The sequence below is a fragment of the Pistacia vera genome, unplaced genomic scaffold (genome assembly GCF_008641045.1).
Source record: "Pistacia vera cultivar Batoury unplaced genomic scaffold, PisVer_v2 Contig11, whole genome shotgun sequence".
Taxonomy (NCBI): Eukaryota; Viridiplantae; Streptophyta; class Magnoliopsida; order Sapindales; family Anacardiaceae; genus Pistacia; species Pistacia vera.
Window position 1 is genome coordinate 955,634 of NW_022195137.1, and position 18,438 is coordinate 974,071.

Genomic DNA, 18,438 nt, shown 5'->3' on the forward strand with positions numbered 1-18,438 from the left:
AAAATATGAGATTAATATATGCCATGCAGCACAAAATTTGAAAAACTCAAATTAAACAAATTCTCAATAGAGTTATTCCATGCAATTCTCTTGTATTTGCAATCAGAATGATGTTGTATATATAGTGTATATAAACAAATCATTCACAGGTTTTTGTTACTATTTCTTAATGATGCTGCTATTACGACTTTCAACATTACAATGAGAGTAACTAAAAAGTTGAATTGTGGTTATAAAAATGGCATCCATTTATTGAACATGCATGGTTTCTATTTAGCACAGATCAAATCAAAAGCATCTGTACATGGATATATATTCTTATAATAACTAAATTGAGAGTACTAGTTTAGATTAAGTAATTCCCTACTAATTTTTCTTTCTTTGTTTAATTTTGGTTTCATGGATATGTAAATAAGCATTGAATTTCATGTAGTAAGATAGTGTCTTCTGTTGACTCGATACAAGTATGACAGAGGAGAAGTTGAGGAGACATTGTTGAATGTGAAATATTATGATCATTGTTCAGGCTGTAAAGCTGAGATGCACAAATTGTTGCGACGAGGTTTACCTAGTCGAGAATTTATTTCTATATGGTTTGTTGCCCTTGGAACTGGTAAGGGATCCCATTACATATAAAAGTTTTATTTAAAATTTTCTCTATATCATCTCTAATACTCTCTTCTTTGAGTTAATTTTTTCAGCATTGCCAATATCATCTCTCTTTCGCCTTCTTTATTTCATGGTGAGTGTAATTGTTATCTTCCATTTGGTTATATATATGGACAACAATTTTAGCATGCTATTCCTTCTTTGGTAATATTAATGTTTCATGGAGTATCCAGAATACTTCTTGCCATCCATTTGTGTAATTAAAATCAGAACCTCTTTGGTTGGACTTATTGAATGGCCGAAATAATTTATTTAAAGCTGGAAGCGTTTTTGAAAATTTTTTAGATTGTTTGGTTGCATTTCAAAAGTGTTTCTAGGATTTTAAATAAATTATATATTTTATTGTTTCTCTCATTAAGCTCTTTTTTAGCTTATTTAAAGTATTGATTTCCATAAAATCCTGTTCCTATTTCATAAATTTGATTTATTCTTTCTCCTATATTAAAGTTTTTTTTTTTTTTTGGTAATCTAAGACCTCAAACTTCTTTTACATTTTTCTAACTAAACAAACTAACAATCTTTTCATAAAAATTATGCTCTTATAAGCTCTCCGCTAATGAGCTTTTCTACCATAACAATCTTTTGTACATTTTACTTTAAAGTCATTGCTTACCAACGAACCCACCAATATAAAATTGAAAATAAACATCCTTGAGTCTAACAAACTTGATTAATTGTACAAAACTTCTGGTCAACTTCCTTAATAGTATCTTCTCCAATCTATGGAAGTACAAAACCTTTTCAAAACTTCTTGTTAATGCAATGGTTTTTACAGCTTTTCTCTTCTATTTATTATTGAATATCAGGTTAGGGATTTTCGTATTTTGAAAAGAGAGGAAGATATAGGCTACTATGCTAGCTATGTAGGTGAGTTATTTTCTATTTTTTCCTCTTTAATAATGGCATATATAAATGTATTAAAAAAACAATTATTCTTATAATCATCACATTTTATTTCCTCTCAATACCTTGAAGGATCTTCATTTATGCTTGGCAGAGCTTTGACTTCTGTCTTTTGGGGAAAAATCGCTGACCTATATGGCCAAAAACTTGCAATGATTTAGGACTCTTGAAGTGTTAGTACTTGCTAATTTCCTATATATATATCTTTATTTTTTTTTTTTTTTTTTTTGGTGGGTAAGTATATAACTTGATTTTGATACTTAACTTTCAAACAATTTTTAATTATTCGGCTTAAAATTTGGTTATAGGGTTATTTTCAACACTCTCTTTGGGCTGAGTATAAATATTTGGATGGCCATAATCACAAGGTTTCTTCTTGGGAGCTTGAATGGTTTACTTGAACTAATCAAGGTATTGAAAGCTTGTTTATTTCAGTTCTTTGAAATTCCAATATTTATAACTTAGAGATAATTGCATTTATCGGTTTGAGGTTTGACCATACTACTCTAGATTTAGTAGTTTAAACTACTAGAATGTACCTCCTTGATTTTGATAGGTATTAACCCAAATAAGAGAAGAATGGATAATTTGCTCGTCTTTACGTAAAAATGTTGTTCTAAAGTTAGGATATGATTAGCAGTTGTTAATTTGAAGGGAATATTTCCTAGTATTTGAAAAGTTCAAGATCTTGAATATTGGACCAAAAGCTTAGGGTGGATTAAGTCTTTCTCGTCTTACTTAACTTCTTTCATTTCTAGGCATATGCGACTGAAGTTTTCCGAGAAGAATACCAAGCTCTAAGACTGTCAACAGTGAGCTTAATTATTTTGTCTATGAATGATTTGAGTTAATAAAATCTGTTGAATCAAAATTTAGAGCTAGTCTATATTTTAATCTGAGGTTAATTAGTACAATATGGGGCATAGGATTGATCATTGGTCCAGCTATCGATGGTTTTCTGGCTTAGGTAAATCTCTATACTTTTAGCTTCTTATGCAAACAAATACATCTTGCAGAAAATCGTTTTTTTTTTTTTTTTTTCAGCTGTAAAAATGTTCCATTTTCAGGGGTAATTTGTAATAATTATAAAATATTAATGACACATTAATATGTTTTTTTTTCCTAATTTAAGTGAACCATTTGGCCAACAAAGTTATTATTATGTAAGGATCCGATTTGAATATTTAAGTCTAACAATTTTTCTTACTCTATAACGTGGATCCAATTTTAAATTTATATGTAGTTAATGAAAATAGAGCCAAGATTAGGGGTGTGCAAAACCAGATATCTAATCCGATTGGGGACTTTTTTGATCCGATCAAAATATTCGGATTAGGATAAAACTTGATCCGAATTCGATCTGAATTTTAGGATATCTGATTTTGCGGATATCCAGTTTTTCGAATTGGATCATCTGGATATCCGAATTTAATCAAAATTTAACAAAAAAGTTTATTAAAACTAAGTAATTCATCCATTATTCAGTTAAAAACCTAACAAAGAGTATAGCCTAAAAGTCACGCAGTTTTATACACAAAACTGGAAAATCAGAGCAATATCAGTTATCAGAAAAAAAAACAGGAAAAAAAAATCTGCATCCTGCTCGTTTCTTTTCTTGAAAGTTCCGTTGTTATAGAAAATCAAGATAAAGCAATGTACATCTCTAAAAATAGTAGTAGAAAAGAGAGGAAAATTACACAAAGCATTAGCCATTAAAACGCAAAGGTGTAAGCCTAAAAAAAAACCCATCATAATAATAAAAATATAACAATATAAAAATGGAACCAACAACAATAAAACGTCAAATCCAAATGTATTGAGCTGAAAGAAAACCCACCAACAACAAAAGACTTTGGAGGACGACAAGGACAAGTTTCAATGCCAACCGAAATAGTGCCCTAATTTACCATCAACTTATCAGGATTAGGATTCAGTTGATTTTTTTTTTTTTTTTTTTTGTTTTTTTCACTTTTCTTGAAATGTTTTATTAAAGCTTTTGGTGTTTAGTTTGAATTTCGCTCGCTAGTTTTCCTGATCGATTTTCTCACATTTTGGTTTGCACTGTTTGTTCTACTAGTCTTAATCAGATCACTATAGGCGAAGCTTTAAATGGTCATCGGCCATGTGATTGTGAGGTGCCGTTTTTTGAGTGAAGGACGCGTGCGTGAAGTGTAAATTTGAGTAATGTTGTACTTATAAAGTTAGAATCCTGACTTTAGAGTCAACTGATATGGTAGTACCTTATTAATTGTAAAATGATGTGATAAGTGATTTACATATTAGTTGAATTCTAAAGTTTGGAATCCAACTTGGTGTACATAGTATTAATAATACAAAAATATGAGGGTGAAGAAAGCAGGTAATTTTTATTTGATTGAAGTATACATTATTGTCCTTAAACTCGCCATTGTAACTACTATTTGTATGAATATTCAAGTATAAAACTTGGAACATGTTTGAAAGCTTATTTTATTTCATTATGTTGGAAGTTTAACAGTTTGCATTGTTCATTTGATGTTTAACAATAATGGTTTGACTTCCCTTTGAAATCGATACTTGGGCTCTATATGGTGGTTATTTGTATTGTGTATAATTTTTACATTCAAGTGTTGAAGACAGACGTTAATTGTATTATTATAGAGTAATGCCATACTAAGTACTTATAATTGTTATTCCAAATTTTTTTCTGAAGTGATATGAAGTTATTATGACTTTTTATATAATGTCTCATTATTTTATAATTCTGTGGTAATTCTAAGTCAATACCATGGTACTTAGGATACAAAATTTGTGATATTGGTTTTAAAAGCTAATTAGATGACATCATGAATTGATGGAGACAAGCATGTTTTATGTGTTGCTCTTGCTAGCATCGTATGATATTATATTGTATCCACATGTTTTAAGTGAAAATCTTGTAAAATTTGTGGATGCTATATATTATTTTCATTTAACACGGAAACAAAGCAAAAACATCTTTGTTTCAAGACTTGAATATTCTTTTCTAAGCAACTTTTTAACTCCTAATCAATTGATTTAATGTCTTGTGCAATTGTGCAAGAGATGCCTTACCATTTAATGGACATATATATATTCTTTATGATGATTACTTTTTAAGCTCATTATATAACTAAGTGGAGAGTGCTATTTCAGATTCTGTTGTACCTTTACAAATGTATTATTAATTTCTATTGGATGATTAGTTTTTGAGCTGATTATGTAACTAAGTGCAGAGTGCTTTTTCAGATTTTGTTTTACAACTTCATACATCTGAGGCAGGGTCTTGTGCTGACTTGATAAAAGTATGTCGGAGGAGAAGTGCAGAGAGACACTGTCGAAGAAGAAGAAATATTATGAGAACTGCTCTGGCTGTAAGCTTGTAAGGTTGATAAGCTCAAAGAGTTAAAACAAGGCTTACCCATTCGGGAAATCATTTCTTTGTGGTTTGTTGCGGTTTTTAATTGTAAGTTGTCATATCTCATCACAGGTTATTCTTATGAGCATCTTAAATTTCTCTTTGTTTCCATGAATTGCGTAGTTGGGATGATATAGTTTAGGCAGGTTGCCAAGTTTGAAGAATGGTATTCATTATTTTTAGTTGTTCCTCTTTAGGTTTGAAGGTTTCTGCATACACGCAAATGGAGATGCATGCAAATAGTGTTGGTTAACATTATCAAAAACATTACAGATAACAGAATTTTTTAGTGTCTATGGGAAAGGGAAAATTATTTTATTATATACTGGAAGATGGAAAAAAATGATCAGATTAAGGTGATTTTATCATTACATTTTCTTGCAGTATGGTTCTGTTGGCATTTCTTTTTGTTTGTAACAGAGGTGAGAAATTCTGTCCATCGGAGCATTGTACTTGCAAATAGTATAATGAATACGGTGAATTAAACTGGAGTTTTTGTGGTTCTCATTTTAATTATAGTTTGACAATTTTGCACCCATTCGGTTGTTAAACTATTGAAGGGAAAAAGTTGGCATGCTCCGCTGTGGCTTAGCAACAAAAGCTAACGGAAGGTATTTCTATTTAGTTAGAAACACAGGAAATATTTTATTAGAAGATTTAATTTTGCACCCCAGCTTACATCTGTGAATTATTTTCAACTTAATGTCTTCCCATCAGTAAATGAATAAATTGTGATCTCCTTCTTGGATGTTGAGTCTACCTTTCAATCTGTCATAAATAACTTTTGCTTCTTGTGGTTGTGGTAAACTTCATTATTACTGTAAACAAGTTTTGTTGTTGATTTAAGGTAGCATGCACCTTTTTTCTTTATGGTTGAAATTCATTTATATGCCCTCTTGCAGTGATTTGTCGTTTCCTGCAGCACTTGTTTTAGCTGCTGTTAAGCATTTCTTAATTATTTGATTTATCTTGTACATTATCCATAATATTGATATCCTTCTCATTTCAATTTTTCAGCAGTGTCAGTATCATCACTCTTTCCCTTCCTTTATTTCATGGTGAGTAGAAATGTCACTCAGCATGCAGATGATTAAATTATTAAAATGAGTTAAGTGACATACAAAGTCTGCAATTAAGATTTTGAAAAAATCAATTGAATGATTTTTGTATAAATACAGAAGCATCTTACTAATCAATTCGCTATGATTGATAGCAGAACAAGATGAGTGAATAACTATCCAAGAAGTAAGATTTACCAGTGAGAAGATTGATCACCTCCTTAGTTTGGATAAAATATTACTGAGAAGTAGAAAATTTTCTGCAACTAATTAAAGCTGATACATTCCGGGATGGTTATAGAATATGGTGGTCAGATTTGATTCTTGCATTTGTTTATATACATCTTTTATGAGTTTGAGGTTGGATTATCTTGGTTGCTGATTTTCCTGCTTAGCCTCCATTTCTTGGGAAAAATATTAAACAAAGCCTACCGGTCATTCTGTTGAATCTTGCATCGCTTTCCAAAACATTCTATTAATTTAACATTTAATTTCAGATTAGGGATTTTCATATTGCAAAAAGGGAGGAAGATATTGGCTACTATGCTGGCTTTGTGGGTGAGTGTATCTTCTGTACTTCCTCTTTAATGATGGTGTATTCTAATATAGATATGCTTATTCCTCAGATTTCAGTTGCTTAAAATTAATCCAAACAAACCTCTTAATACCTTGAAGGGTCTTCATTCATGATTGGCAGAGCCTTGACATCTGTCTTATGGGGAGTGGTGGCTGACTACTATGGTCGAAAACCCGTAATATTATTTGGGACCATGTCAGTGTTACTAAATGCTGGTTTCCTGTCAAATTTTGATAGTGATAATTAGCAATTAGTTCTGCAATTTTTTTATTTTTTTTTTTATTTCAGACATCTTATGTACAAAATTTTCATAATTATCTGGCCTAAAAATTTGTCATAGGGTTGTTTTGAGCATTCTCTTTGGGCTTAGTATAAACTTTTGGATGGCTGTCATCACAAGGTTTCTTCTTGGGAGTATGAATGCTTTACTTGGAACGATAATGGTATGGAAAGTTTCTATTCTATGAGATTCTTTGTTTACTCTTGTTCCACTTAATTCCAGTACCGGTGCGTAACTTCTGGCATTACCCGGCATATGCAACTGAAGTTATGCGTGAAGAACACCAAGCTTTAGGACTGTCAGCAGTTAGCTTATTTCTCTATGAATAAAAGTATTTTCCTGTGGTGCCGAAGCTGACAATTGTAATCTAATTTCAGGTAAGTACAGCATGGGGCATAGGACTCATCATGGCCCAGCAGTGGGTGGTTTTTTTGGTTCAGGTACTTATATTTTTGGCTTCTTGTGCCAGTAAATACATCTTGTAGATAATATTTCCCTTCCCCTTTATTATTGAAAAATATTCCATTTTCAAGTAATTTGAAATCCTTATGAAATGTCCATCATTCAGGATTTTTCCCTAGTTGCCCGAGTATCTTCTTCAATCTCATTTTAATCTATCTATTGTTAACATCCCCAAACCCCATCTAGTCCATGTGCCCACGTCCTTTTCATTTTGTTTTCTGTTTGCAAAGCATGCTACTTATCGTTTGGGATAATTTTCACTATTCAGCCAGCAGATAAGTATCCAAACATATTCTCTAAAGAATCTTTATTTGGGAAGTAAGTGAACTTTAACTTTTATCTTTTTATTATCTTTCATTTTCTTTCTGTAAGATGTTAAAAGTATGATGGTATTCTGAAACATGAGATTTATGCAGGTTTCCATACTTCTAGCCCTGCTTTGTTATATCACTTATTGCTTTGGGAGTAACTATGGCTTCTTGCTGGCTTCTGGTACATAATTTATGTTATTTATGACTTCAAAATAACATTATTGCTACTGTCTAATCTCAACCATTATATTATATGAAATTATTGATTTGGGCTACTATTTGTCCAAAGTAAAATGCATTTTCATGTAATTCTTTCCTAACATATCAGCACAGTTCCTATCATAATGAAATTGACTGACTGTGCATTACTTTAGGTTAAAAATTGACCTTATAGACATTTCAATTTTCTTTGCCATCATATTTTATGAGGCTCTGATGAGACAGAACAGTAATGAACTAATGATTGAAAGGCCTTCAAGAGAAATAAAGCTTGTGTAGGTGGCTATTTTCAACACATTTTAATTTGAACTTCATATAACTCGTTTGCAACCTCTTTTCCCTTTACTTTTCTGTTATTTCTGGATACTTTCATATTTTGAGGGTTTTACATAGAAATAGAATTATTACATGCTCAAGCACTCTGGTCGGAAACGATGGTTAAAAAGCTCAAGGTCATTAGCACTAGCCAGAAGGCTCTCTTAATTAGTATTACAGAAATTCAAATATGTACACAGAGTCATTTTAGTTTCCAAGTTGCATATGTCATTTAATAAGTTCAAGTCTGCCCTCTGGCCTCTGCATGTGTGTGCATGTGTAAAGAGAGAGGAGAATAATAATTATGACCTATCATATAAAAAATAAGGCGAGATATCTATATGGTGATCATCCAAGTGGTTAATGTTATTCACAGTTTCAGTCAAATTGCTGTGGAGGTTCACATATTTTTATTAATTATTTTCGGGTAGATTTGTTATTTGTACATACTTAGGTGATCCAGTTGTCATTTTACCTTTTATAGTCTGTCGTACCAGGTTATATGACTTAGCAACACCAAGAATGCTTTGTCTTCATCAAAAGTGAATAAATATTTTTGGAAAAAAAATGGACCTTTTCTTTTGTAGTTATAAAACAGATGGGCTTTCTTGGTTTGAAAATTGTGTTGGAGAGCCATCAATTAAAATTAATTGAAACTTCATTTGTAACAATTTCCATGTTCACAATGGAGGATTTTGATAAATTTGGCAGCTATACTTAGTGAACATCAAGGGATGCCATATGTTTGAAAATATTCTTTTTTAGAGCTTACATGTTATTGTTTGCCCTATTCAGTTTAAGTTCTTAGGTTCAATAGTTGTTTTAACTTAGTATCAAAGTTATGAAGATAAAGAGGTTTTGTATTTGAATTCTGTAGATTTTTGAGAGAACAATGCTTTTTATTGTGTTGATTATGGCCGGAAACAAACCAGCTAATTATACAAGCTTAGGACAAAACTAAAAAGATAAATAAATAAAAAATCCCTGATTTTAATACAAGAATCAAGGCTAAAGATCCTTGATTTTCATACTAGAATAAAGGCTGAAGATCAGCAACACCAGCTATAGTTACACAGTTGTAAATTAGATTCCGATTTTCTACACTCCCCTTCAAGTTGGGTTATAAATATCAGTCATACCCAGCTTGGATCTCAAATATTCAAAACTCATTCTAGGAAAGGCCTTGGTGAGGATGTCGGTTGTCTGGAAAGTAGTAGGAATGTAAACCATTAAGATGATTCCTTCTTCTATCTTCTCTTTAATGAAATGTTGATTGACTTCCACATTTTTTGTTCGATCGTGATGAATTGGGTTCTTTACAATGCTTATGGCAGCTTGATTGTCACAAAACATCTTCATAGGATCTTCTAATTGAATTTGTAGTTCTTGTAAAAGCCTTCTTAACCAAATTCCTTCACAGATTCCTTGTGCCATAGCTCTAAATTTTGCTTCTGCATTGCTTCTTGCTACCACTAGTTGTTTCTTTCTACGCCAGGTAACCAAGTTTCCCCATACAAATGTGCAAGAACCTAAAATTGATCTTCGGTCAATTGTGGACCCAACCCAATCAGCATCGGTAAATATCTCTACATCTCTTTTTTGTGTTTTCTTGAAATACAATCCCCTTCTTGGAGTCATTTTTAGATATCTTAGAATCCGATAAACAACTTCCATGTGTTCCTCGGTTGGATTATTCATGAATTGACTAACCACGCTAACAGAAAAACTAATATTAGGCCTAGTGTGAGAAGATAAGTTTTCCAACAAGTCTTTGATATCTTCCCTTGTCAATTGGAGCACTTTCTTCCGCATCTCCCACCTTTGTAGTATAGTACATAGGCGTATCAGTAGATTTACGGCAAAGCATGCCAGTTTCCTTCAATAAATCAAGGACATATTTTTGCTGTGAGACAACAATTCCCTTCTTTGATTAAGCAATTTCCATTCCGAGGAAGTATTTAAGATTTCCTAAGTCTTTGATTTCAAACTCTTTAGCAAGGAATTTCTTGAGATTACTTATTTCCTCCTCATGATCTCTTGTCAAAATTATATCATCTACATATACAATGATGATGGCTAATGCTTTCCCAATAGATTGTTTTACGAATTAGGTATGATCAGACTGGCATTTTGAATACCTAACCTTTTTCATAGCCCTAGTGAAACGGTCAAACCAAGCTCGAGGGGACTATTTGAGCCCATATAGAGATTTTTCGAGTCTGCATACTTTGTTAATATTAGATTGAGTCTCCAATCCTGCGGGAATTTGCATATACACTTCTTCTTCTAGGTGACCATTAAGAAAAACATTATTGATATCTAGTTGATGGAGACACCAGTCACGGTTTGTAGCCAAGGATAACAAGACTCTGATTGTGTTCAATTTTGCAATAGGTGCAAAAGTCTCTTGGTAGTTAATTCCATAGGATTGAGTGAAGCCCTTTGCTACAAGTCGTGCTTTGAACCTGTCAATACTTCTGTCTGCTTTGTATTTTTCTGTGAAAATCCACTTGCATCCTATCAGATTCTTCCCTTCTGGGAGTTCAATAAGTTCCCATGTGTCATTCTTTTCTAAAGCCCTGACTTCATCTTCAATGGCAGCTCTCCACTCAAGTACTTGTAGAGCTTTTTGGAAATTGTTTGGAATCTGAATATCAGTAAGATTGGCAAAAAATGCACGATATCGTAATGACAAATTTTTATAAAGGATGAAGTTATGGATTAGGTGGCTTGTGCATGATCTGGTTCCTTTTCTTTTTGCAATAGGTTAATCAAGATCATTATTCTCTACCTGATCAGATTCAATGAGATCGTTATTAGTGTTACCTGAAGGTGTTTCCTCTAGATTTGGATCATCTTCATGGACTGGCTTGGGATGTGTTTGGTCCATTATATCTTATTGATTTCCCTTCTTTTTCCTAGAATAGACAATGACCTCACTGTTTTTCATAGTTTGAGATTGAGTTCGTTGAGAAATGAGTGGAGTTAGAGTACTTGACTCAGCTTCAGAAGGATTAGACTCAAAATTTTGAGATTGAGTTGGTTAAGAAATGATTGGCGTTAGAGCACTTAACTCAGCTTCAGAAGGATTAGACTTAGAATTTATAATGAGCATTTCAGATTCAGGTATTCTTATTGGTATCTCGGCTATGGGAGCTATAGGTGTCTTGATAGGTTCTGTTTCCGAAGATTGATATTCCTGGATTCTATTCTCCCTCTGAATATCATTTTTGGGATAATATGGCTGGTTTTCAAGAAAGTTTACATCCATTGTGTTGTAGAATTTTCTTGTGATGGGGGAGTAATACTTGTATCCTTTTTTTTTTTTTTTTTTTTTTTGATGAATACCCTAGAAAGATACACTTAATATCCCTTGGATCAAGTTTACTTTGGTTTGGTTGTTTATTGTAAACAAAGGCCATACAACCAAAACACTTTTGGTGGAAGAGTGGAAATTAGCTGAGTATGAGGATATGATTTGAGCAGGATTTGACAAAGAGCTTGGAAATTTAACACACGAGAAGACATTTTATTTATGAGATAAGTGGTAGTGAGAACAACTTCTCCCCAAAATTTTTTTGGAACATTGTTGTAGAACATGAGTGATCTTGCAACTTCTAACAAGTGCCTATTTTTTCTTTTAGCTACCCCATTTTGTTATGGGGTATCAATGCATGAACTTTGATGAACTATTCCTTCTTTTAACAAGTAATTACCTAGAAAAGAATTGAAATAATCCTTTGCATTGTCGGTGTTTAAAACTTATATTTTGACATGGAATTATGTTTGAATCATGGTATGAAATTTTTGAAAATTTAACTTACTTCTGATTTGTCTTTCATTAAGAATACCCAAAAAATTCTAGTATGATTATCAATGAATGAAACAAACCATCTAGTGCCAGTAACATTTCTTATTCTAGACAGTCCTCAAACATCACTATGAATCATTGGAAAGGGTAAGATGGCTTATAAAACTGAGTTGGGTAAGAGTTATGAACTCTTTTAGATAACTGACATATTTCACATTGAAAATTCTTAGAATTATTCTTAAATAATGATGAATAAAAGTTTTCTAAGATACCTAAAATTAGGATGACTTAAACGATAGTGCCATAACATAACATTATTCTCATTATTTGGAAAACAAACAAAAAAAGATAATTTTTCACCACCTGTGGATTGAGGTTGTCTTTTAGGAAAATTAGCGATCTTGAGGATATAAAGACCCGAACACATATCAGCACAACCAATTGTCTTCCCCAAATCCAGATCCTGAAAAACACAATAATTTGGGAAAAATTTAGTAACACAATTTTTATCTCGAGTGAGTTTACTGATAGATAGTAGATTACAATCAAGATTAGGAACAAAAAGAATAGATTCAAGGGTTAGGTCCTTGGAAATAACAATAGACCCAATGCCAGCTACATTTGAGAGAGAACCATTTGCAATACGGACAGTGAAGTTTCTAGCACAAGGTGTATAATTTTTAAACATTGTAATATCTCCTGACATGTGATCAGATGCTCCGGAGTTGATAATCCAATAGTTTCCATGTTCGTTTCTTACATATAGGGCTACAAGAAAGTTACCTTTTTGGGCCAAAGATCTAGATCTTGGGACATAATTGAAATTGGAAAATAATGAACCTTGTGTCGATTGAGTGATCAATTTTTGTAAAAGTTCCAATTGTTCCTTGCTGAATCGACTTGGGTTTGGATCTACTAGTTTATCCTTAACTGAAACATGTTTGCTGTTTGAACAAGTAATTCTTTGACCAATTGTGACTTCAGAGATATTCTCGGTAGTTGCTTCTTTATCAATTGTCATTCTATATTTTGTCATGGCAGTTTGAAAGAATGGTATTTAGGCTGAGAGAAGTTTTAGCAGAAAGAGCTAAGAGATTTCAGTAGGAAGAACTAAGAAAAGAGATGGTAGAGAGATTTCAGCAACCTTGCTTTGATATCATGTAGATTTTTGAGAGAATAAGGTTTTTTATTGTGTTGATTATGGTTGGAAACAAACCAGCTATTTATACAAGCTTAGGACAAAACTAAAAAAAATAAAAAATCCCTGATTTTAATACAACAATTAAGGTTGAAGATCCCTAATTTTCATACTAGAATCAAGGTTGAAGATCAACAACACCAGTTATAGTTACACAGCTGTAAATTAGATTCTAATTTTCTACAAATTCCCTATTGTTTAATTTGATAACATTAAGTTGTGAATTTGTTTGTAGTTTTTGTTTGATCCACATGCCTTACTTGGGAAGGGGCATGTTGGAGCTGAGGTATTATTGTTGACCTTTGTCTATCATCTTAACTTGTTTTGGTTTCATGGTTGTTGATAATTTTCTTTCCGATTCAGATGCTAGTTGTATGTGGTTTTCTTTGTTATGAACAAGTCTCTAGATGACTCTACAAACTGATTTTCATTTATTGCCATTTTACAATTTGTTTCCTAGCATGTATTGCAACATATGCTAGTATGATGTTTGCTCTCCATCTGTACATCCTCAATTTTCATTATTTTTCTCTAATTGAAATTGATGAATATCCCCTAGGTGTATAGAGGTTATAAGGAAAAGAAATCGATAAAAGATTTAAGTCATGTCTCCCTTGTTTAATATGTCTATTCCATAGATATTCATGTGAATACACTTGTAACTAATATTAAATAATTAATGTGAATGGTTGTATCACTTATACTAAACAACCACTTATCACAAAGGCTCAAGTTAATAGGTAAGGGACCATAACTCCTTAAGTGCTAGTGCATGTCAATCAAATATAATGTGATCAAGGATTCAATGATAGGAACCTAAATATTTCAACCACAACCAACTCAACACACACGGAGAACAATCTTAAACACTAAATAATTCACTTATATTTGTATTAATAATCTATAGTAATTGATATTCCAGAGCTAAGAACAATAATGGAAAACTTAAGAAGGAACAGAATGAAAGAAGAATGAAGAAAGAAAAAAAAAGATAACACTAGCACTTCGAGGAGGTAGGGGCCTCCCAGTACAACTCTATGAATTCCATGATACCCTGTACACATTTCATTCCCCTCTTATACCCAATTACCATAACAAACTATTCTGCTAATCTGGTGCCACGTAGATATTCTTTTAAACAACTCTTTTCCAGCCTATTAATCCACTTTATTCTTTTTCACGTACACTTTGGTGCTAGGCTGTGTTATTCCCTTGATACCCTCCTTTGAACCTCTAGGGTTGTTTAGTGTCCTATCAATACCCCCCCCCCCCCCCCCCCCCCCCCCCCCCCCCCCCCCCCCCCCCCCCCCCCCCCCCCCCCCTTCATGCCTCCCCCAGGAGAGCCACCTTGTCCTGAAGGTGAAAGCTAGGATACTGATTAGCAATGACATATGGCTCCCACGTAGCTTCAAAAGAAGGGAGATCCCTCCACTGAATCAATACCTCCCAAAAGCCATCTAGAAGAGTTCGAATGGTGAGGACTAAAGCTGGTTGTACCATTAACTCTAAGTCCTCAGTCAAGAAGTTCGGGAGAGGTTGGATAGGGATTGCCGAGTGCAAACTCTACTTGAGTTGAGAGACATGGAAAACTGGATGGACTTTTGCAGTAGGAGGTAGAGCTAATTTATAAGCAACTTCTTTTATTTGTTGCACAACTTCAAAGGGACCATAGAAACGGCGGCTAAGCTTCTCATTGAATTTCTTGGATAAAGACTTGAATTTATATGGTTGTAGCTTAAGGTTGACAAGGTCACCATGTTGGAAAACTACTTCCCTACGCTGTGCATTGGCAGTATACTTCATGCGAGTCTGAGCTACTTGTAGGTTGTCTTTAAGATCCTCCAAAAGAGCATTGCGTTTGACCATTTGTTGGTTAATATCCTCCACAGCAGATTTGATTTCGGTAAACTTCAGGAGAAGTGAGGGCTCTCTTCCATAAAGAGCTTTAAACAAAGTCATTTTGGTAGAGTTGTGATAAGAGGTATTAAACCGGAACTCAGCCCAAGAGAGCCATTTAGGCCATTGCTTAGGTTTGGAAAAAGCAAAGCATCGAAGATAAGTTTCCAAGCAATGGTTAACCACCTCCATTTGACCATCAATTTGGGGTGATAGGCCGAACTAAACTTAAGGGTAGTCCTTTCCAAATGAAATAACTCAGTGCAGAAATGGCTCATAAATACCCGGTCCCTATAAAAAACAATTGATTTGGGAAAACCATGAAGACATACTATCTTCTTGATAAAAAGAGCTGTAACCTCCTTAGCATCATAAGGGTGACATAACAAAAGAAAATGACTATATTTAGTCAATCTGTCAACAACAACCAATATAGTGTCATACCCACAAGCTTTAGGGAGTCCCCTGATGAAATCCATAGAGACATTATTAAATGCTAAATTCAGAATTGGAAGTGGCTGCAAAAGGCTGTCAGGTTTTAAGGCTTGGTGTTTGTTCTGTTGACAAATCCCACATTCCATGACAAAATTTTGAACATCTTGTTTAACGCCTTCCCATAACAAAATTCTAGTAACTCTTTTGTAAGTTCGAAAGAAACCAGAGTGGCCTTCACTTGGAGTTTCGTGTAACTCATGTAGCAACCAGGGAATAAACTAAATAAACTTAGAGGTCTTGGGAAGTACTGACCTGCCCTTATAGAGGAGGTAGCCATTACGAGGGGAGTAATTCGGCCGAGACATCGCATTCAGCAACAGATCTTGCACAATCACCTTGAGTTTGGGATCTTGTAAAGCCTCAACCACCAATTCTTTGTACTCACTAAAGTGTGCTATCGATGAGGCACTCATGGACACAATTGATTCTCGGGGAGACAAGGCATCGACTACTTTATTGGAGCTGCCAGGGTGGTATTGGATCTCGAAGGAGAATCCTAACAATTTAGAGATCCACTTATGCTACTCAAGAGTCAAAGGTCGTTGTTCCATCAGGAACTTGAGGCTGCACTGGTCAATCTTGATGATGAACTTTTGACCAAGCAAATAATGGCTCCATTTGCGAACAAAAAAAACAATCGCCATGAGCTCGTGCTCATAAACAAACTTTTGTTGAGATGAGTAGGAGAAAGCCTTGCTGAGAAAAGCTATTGGACGACTTCTTTGTACCAGTACAACGCCCATTCTCAAACCTGACGCATCAGTGTGAACCTCAAAGGGCAGCTGTTAGAGTCATGAAAGTGACTCTATTTTGGTGATAAAAAGACCATATGTGTGATTAAAATGAAATCATATTGAGATAATTAAAGAATTTATGAATTTATGCATGAAAATCGCTTCCTAATATTTTTCTTATGAATTTAACATATTTGGAATTATTTTGGAAAGGTTATGAGTTGATATTAGGTTATGGTTTATGGATTAAGGGTGATTTTGTCTCATTTATGCTGTTTAGGGGGTAAACTATCATATTTATAAGGGTTGATTTTGTCACTTTTCAATCATGCAGGGACCAAAGTGATATTTTTTACTTTGTGTATAAAAACAACATGAAGGGTCGTAAAACTCCAAGGCCATTCACCCATCCACAGTTTTTTCCGACAACTCTTCCTTTCCCATTTCTGGCGATCTCCGACGACCTTTCATCTTCCATTTGCACCGATCATCATCGTCTTGGATCACCACCGCAATCACGTGTTCCGCTGCTGTGACGTTTCGCATTCCAACTGTGATTTCGTCATTTTTTGGTGAACTCCGATGACGTTGCACTTCCCTGGTGGTCGATCTAGCTTCCCCACGACCGGATTTATCCATTCCAAACTTCAGCTACCGCCAAAACCACCGAAATCTGCCATCCCGTCGTCGCAACTCTTCACCTTCCAGCCGTGATCTCTCCTATTTCTGGCGACCTTTTATCTCCTAGAGACCTGATCTGAACTCCCCATCACCTGAGCTTTCCATTGGTACCTTCGGATCCCATTTCCACTACCATTTTCCGGAAGACTTGCCGAAAAACTAACGTATTCTGGCGAGTGTGACTGTTCATATTTCGGGCTGTCTGTTGGTTGTTTTCGCCCCTTCTTCGCATTATATCGCTGTCGGTTACTTCCTCTCCGTCATGATCAGCTTCGTTTCCACCGCTTTAGCCTCCGTCGACACCACCATGAGCGGTTGAGTTCCCGGTTGTCTGTTACGGCGTAGGCGAGATCGAGATTGACTCCATTGCTCTCCTCATCAGCTCTCAACTAGTTGGATGAGCCCGATTGTAAGACATTTGGTAGTATTGTGTTTTGAATTATATTTGTTTTCGTTTCATGTTTGATTTCGATACTTTAATATGGTTCGAGCATAATTTGTGATAACTATAGTTGTCCATTGTGACGAAATGAAAATTCATAAAACTTACTGAATGATAAACATTGGTTTGAGATAATTAAATGATGAATATTGCTTTTCATTACTTCGCATCGATTGTAATTGAGTTGTGTTCGGATTTAATTTCATTTCTACTGTTGTTGCGTTTATTGTGAAGTTGGTTGATTGGAAGATACATGTTGACAAATTGTATTTGTTAATCGCGTACCAACTAGTGGTATTGTCTTGTAGCATTTATCGGCATTCAATGATAGTCTTTAACCAATCGAACTTGAGTGACCGTGTGAGACAGGATAGATTATACCTAGATGCCGGAAAGCCATTTCATTGTTTTACCTTGCCTTGTAGGTTTAGGGGATCGAGGAGAATTGTGTGAGTTGGTCTCGTGTCGAACCAAAACCGTAGAGGCAACGTTTTTATTATAAAGTCTTCATTAGTTTTAATTTCATGCTTTTATTATTTGCATTTAGTTTGTTTAGTTTAATTAATCAAATTGCCAATTTCATTTCCTCTACTCAAATATACATTAGGTTGTTAGTCTTGCTCTCTGCGGATTCGACCCTGCTTACTGCTAACTACGGTATTTAAGATTAATTTTGTGGCCGTGACGACCGGTTTGACAAAATTTTGGTGCCGTTGCCGGGGAGCAACGTGTTTTCAACTTTGTGTGTTTGGGTAGTCATTAGTTTTTATTCTAGGTTTATTTTAGTTGTTGTTTTTGTTTGTAGTGATTTTTTTTGTTTGGGTGAATTGTTCAATTTTTGTTTTCCGTTTAGTTTGTCTCTTTGCATTTTTGGTTAATTATTTTCTTTTTAGGTTGTTGGCGTAATTTCATTTTTTCTTCGTTTTATTTCATTTTCATTTTATTTTCATTGGAATAGTTTTATTTGTGTTT

At 34.1% G+C, this 18,438-nt stretch overlaps 1 pseudogene; it reads left to right on the top strand.

The window, feature by feature from the left end:
• The first annotated feature begins 510 nt into the window (after nucleotides 1-510).
• The window catches only part of LOC116138428, a 50,614-nt pseudogene continuing 32,686 nt past the window's right edge, over nucleotides 511-18,438 (top strand).